Source organism: Corvus kubaryi, unplaced genomic scaffold, assembly GCF_017639235.1.
Source record: "Corvus kubaryi isolate FWS band 111438036 unplaced genomic scaffold, C.kubaryi_AGA036_p1.0 37396, whole genome shotgun sequence".
NCBI lineage: Eukaryota > Metazoa > Chordata > Aves > Passeriformes > Corvidae > Corvus > Corvus kubaryi.
Window position 1 is genome coordinate 14,191,640 of NW_024581135.1, and position 5,567 is coordinate 14,197,206.

The window sequence follows — 5,567 nt, forward strand, 5'->3', positions numbered from 1 at the left end:
TCCGCCGCTGCTGCCGCCCGCGAGCTCCGCCCCGCGCGCGCCAGGCCCCGTGACGGAGAGGGAGCGCGAGGCGTCACCGCGCGGCGGCGTCACGGCGAGGGGGCGGCGCGCGCCCGGGGGCTGCGGGGGCGCGTGCGCGCCGGGGCCCCAAGCCCGGGGTTCGAGTCCCACCCGGGACCCTCCGCGGCAGCCCCGGGCTAAGCGCACCGGGGCCGTGTGGCTCCTGACGCTGCCGCAGCGCCGTCGGGAGCGGCTGCCGGTCCCAGACAGGCGAGCGTAAGAGATACCCGACCTAGAGCCGTTCCGCGGCTGCGGGATCTGCGCCGTGCGAGAGTAGGATGGGAAGGTGCACGGCCGTAAAACCATTGCCATTGCTCACTGCAACAAATCCCCCGCCTCTGCTAGGCCCCGACCGCAGTCCGGCGCAGGACACGCTGCCTTGACTTGCCTCTTACAGGGGCTGTGCACGCTTTTAGGACAATTCAGAACGGCCTTCTGCCGCCTTCAGGTCGCCCATTTCTCCCGGCAGAGACTGACCGCTGTCTGCAGGAGGCACCTGCTTCCCGCAGGCACTCAATACATGCAAGGAAGAAGGATGCTATCCCCAATTAATCAGCGAGGAAGCAGTCCCTGATACGTAGCAGGACAGCTATTACAGCTACCCTTGCAGTCTAAGTAGCCAATGACTAAATAATAGCATGGCACTGTAATTACTTTTGTACCGATTTAACAGTAACCTTACAGGCATGAACCATTGTGTATGAGATGCATAAATGACCTGTGCGTATTTAGCGGATGCCCTCTGAGACACTGCCAGGCCGTGTGTGTTCACACAGAGCTGTACAGAGGCAGCAGTGACCTGTGCCGGGGCACCTGACTGTATAGCTCAGTAATCCTCGCTGAGCTGCTGCTCACATGCTGCTTTCTGGGCACGTGGTAAGAGGTATTTAACCTGTAAGACATCAAGAGGTTTGCAAATCCTGGACAAGCCCTCAAAATCTTACCAAAACAAGGGTTGGGGAGCTACTTTGGTCACTCTTAACAGATCTGTGAAAGAATACTTGAACAGAAGTTTAAGATTCACATGTTAGCTTCCAGTGGGAACCACATATGAAACTAAATAATTACCCACTAAGGTCCATAACCTGATTATTTTGAGATCTTCAACCAAAATAGGCTGCAGAGAATGATAAAAACAAATACCCTCAAGTTTTTTAAAAGGCACTGAAGAGGACAGTGCTGAAGACCAACTGATGAAGCACATCCAAGAAAGGCACAAGGCACTGAATCACTGATTCCAGAGCCATCATGCAGGAGACATAGTCATCTCAAAGCTAAGACGCTTTGCTCCACACTTGGGAAAATTGTCAGTGGTGTTAATGAGACACTTGCCATGACCAAGAGTCTTTAACTAGGAAGTTAAAAAGGTGACCTTTTCTGCCAAACGATAGGGAAACAGCCAAGAAAATGCTGACTGTGATGCTCCTGCACCATCAAGCAAAATCAATGAGCCACAGCTGCTTACACAGCTTTGAAAACACATCCAGTGTTTCCCCTGCCTTAATGTTCCATTTCATGGCCGTTTGTCAGCTTTAGCATCTTGCAAATGGATTTCACTGATGGAGGAGGGGTTAGTGAATAATAGGCTTTGAAGTCAAAGTTCTTTCCTACAGAAGAAGCCACCGAGGATTGTGGAAAATCATCCCACATTCCTCTACCCATGTGATCCTCTGTATTGCTGCATAACGCCTGTGAAGCACAGAGCACCATCCCAAGAGTACCTTGCAGAGGTGATGTACATCCTGACAGGCATCAGTGCTATCATGCCATAATCCTGAAATCAGAGCATCTTCAATACCAGGATAAACAGCTAAATATTGACTTTGAGATAAAAAATACCTATCAACACCAAGGACTGTCAAATTTCCCGCACAAAGGACCAGCACTTATGACACTGGTTCACACTGAGCTCAGCCCAAACCCAGGGGCATGGTTCTGGGATCACATGTCATGCTACCAGAGCAAAATAAATCTTATAGGAACAGTGTAATTGCTGATATGGAAAATAACAGTAAAAAATAGCTGACAGGAGTTGCAATAAAGTATATTAGTTATTTATGCATTCAGTTCAAACCCGGTACAGGTGACAGAAGCTGGGAGGTGTGGGGGTGGAAATTATAGAGTAAGCACATCTCAGGATAGTGGACTCAAGCAATTGACTGAAATCTGGCAGAATGGCTCTCCCTGAATTCCAGAATCAATACCTCATTGCAATGAGAGGTTCTCACCTCCTACTTGTATTGCTTGAGGCTAACAAGTGCCTGTATTAGTTAACACTAGAGCCACTGCTTCTAAACATTTTAAAAAGGAACAAACCAGCCCCTTTTCAGAGCCACGCCATCATTCTCCTTTTTCTTTGCCTCCCCACCACTCCTTCCTATAGATGGCACCGTATTACCACATTTTGAACTACATCCAGAAAATGATAAGTTAGTGATTAATTTAATATATATTTAATCAAATGAGGGGTTAACTGACAAACGAGCAAGCTGCTGGAGACAGAGCAGATAGGAGAAGTCAAAATGGCTTCTTCTGGGAGCTGCAGTAGGGTAAAGTTTGTGATGCTAGGATGTTAAAACACGATCCAGAGTCTTTCCTCGCCAGCAGGAGGGCCAATGGTCTGTTTATAAATCTAAATCCAGCTCACATGCATTCAGCAGTATTATTTCAAACCTTTGCTAGTTATGTCTGCTATGCTCCTCTGCCTTCCCGTGACAGAAGGAAATAAGTGCCTGCATCTCAGTATTTCCACTTCTACCCAATACAAATGTACCATCACTGTAAGGCAGATGCCAAAAGAAAGGAAGAGCAAATAGTTTGGGGAGGACAGTCCTAAATCACTGCTGGAAGATTCATAAAAATGTAATATACACTATAAGTGATCTTGCGCAGTAGTACTGATAGGTTTGTCTGCTCCAAACCCATCACTAAAGTTTATGAAGCAACTAATTTACCTTTAGGACTCAGCCATATTCAGTAACCCAGAATACAGACACTGTTGACTTTACTAATAAGACAATTCCCCTAACGTCTGCAGCACTCAGCCATTTAACACAAGGCTGCTATTTGAGATGGCAAGGGGAAACTGGGACAAGCTGATTAGAAATATATGAAATTACACTATTTTGCAAAGAGCACACTTTCTTAAAGATTATAGTGGGTATTCTGTGTGACTATTCAGAAGACTAAACGCAGCCATAAATGCTTGTAACAAGCAATGGTTGCCTCGTATTTGTTCATTTACATCTTACAGCAGACAAGCACCTTACTGCAGAATGACACTGAACAGACTGTTCTCCCTTTAGCAAACATGACAACTGTTAATCTTTAAAGAATGAAGATTTTTACTAAATAGACTTCATTTTACACTAAGTAAACCCACAGAATAATCAGACTTTGTTTTATGCTAAATAAATACCCTAAGTGAACAATATTCTACTGAACACAAAGAGTATCTGTAAAACATACCGCAAATGCTGTTGACAGAAATTGACAGAAATTGACAGAAATTCCCCTTCATTGAACTACACTGCTGTCACAAATGTAAAGTTCTGCGACACATATTCAGATATAACACCAGATAGTGGAGCAGAGTAGCAGTTGGTAAGCACCTATTCATCCATCAAATGAACATCTGATAAGAGACAGGCAGAATAGGCACAGGCCTACCCAGAGGTAAATACTAAAGCAAGCAAAAGTGATTTATAACAGAATGGTAAATGTAACTGTCATTCTAACACCCTTCTCTTTGCTTATTACAATTATACAGTGCAGCAAATGTTTAAGTTTCGGTGTTCGGTCAGTAAATCTCCTTGATGCTTCCTGAGTTCCTTAGCCCTTTTCTCACAGTTGCTTTCACCTCCCTTGTAAAATAAATCAAATAAAATAAAGCCCTGTTCTCTGAACTCCAGATACCCCAGTCTTATACAGGTCAAAGATGTTTTCGTTACCACACCCATTTCTTTTAACCTCTCAATGCCCTTTGATCAAAGGCTGTTGGCATAGGAAGAGCAGCTGATACTATCTGCAGAACTACAGCAGAAACCTGAAACATTCTTGCTGCCAGCTGACACAATACTGGGTTTCTGCAAGGTACTGCAAAACTTTAAAAATAATTTTAATCTGCATAAAAATGGACCAAAGAGACAATGAAACATTTCATGTAATCCATGGTGGAAGACAAAAAACACAAAAACAAAGTAAACCCCCCAAAAATACAAATAGAAACAAAACAAAAAAAAAAACCCAAGCAAAAAAATAAAGGCTGTGATTACTGCAAAACCATTACAGCAAGGGAGTTACTATCCTAATATCTAACAAATTGTGATAAACATTTTAATATTATGCACAGTAAGCTTCAGCTCATGGGGGAACCTTGGTATTATTACTGGGGGGAAAAAAGAAAAAGCAGAGAACACTGATGTATGCCCTTCTCCTTCTGAGGATGTATTTTCTGTATTTTTAAACCAGATTTACCCCTGGAGTATTTTGAGTATATTCTCCTATTGCACTAAGCTGAGCACATTATGGCTTCACAAATGCTGCCTGTTTCAACTTCCTGCCAGTTAAAAAAAAAAGCACACACAGCCTCTTCTAAAGAACTAACTTAAATTTTCTTAGTACATCCATTACTTTGCTGGAAGTTGAAGAAGGCAAGGTCAAATTGTATTCAGCACAAGCAGAAAGGTTTGTTATAGTTTTACTTGTGAAGGAATTTATTAATTGCAGACTCAACCTGTCTCCCACACAGGAGAATGCTCACCTATCTAATGTTCTCATGATTTACTGAGGTAAATGACGAATTTCACCACCATTACATATAAACTTCCCCTCTTTATGAATATTCACACTCTAGCACAGTTAAAGAGGAAATTTGCAAGATTAAAAATTGATTCTTTCCAAGTTTGTACTCAAATCTTTCAGTGAACATTTCTGGGATATAATAAAAGTAATCAATTCACTTCCCTTTAAATTCACAGTGCACATGTATCATAGAAACTCACAATCAAACATAAAGTAAGTTCCACAAGTCTCAAGCATGTTCATGTTTAACCTTCTTTTCCAGAAAGACATTAAGAATGTCGAAATAATGTGTTAATAAGCTAAATAATTTCACTTGAATGCAATGGGCTAGAGTTCTAGAGTTAGTTATCTAACAGGTGCATTTGCTTCCAGGAATCCTCTTGCCGAGTACCCTGAACTAATACTTGCAATAATCAAAATATACCTTGCACAAGAGGTTTGAAAAAAGTTGGCTTTATCTCTGTACCAATTTCTCGCAGGCACATAAATGACTGTCCAGTTACAAAGGAAAGAGGATAAAGTAGAAAGAACACACATGATGGCTCAAACTCCTCCTCCCCCCCCCAAACTCGCATTAATTTCATTTTCATGAAAAGGCAATCTACATGTACCTATATAAGAACACATATTCTACTGAAAGACGCAAAAGTCAAACATCTTTGCAGAAAAAAACCAATTGTCAGACTCTTACATTCAGTCCAAAA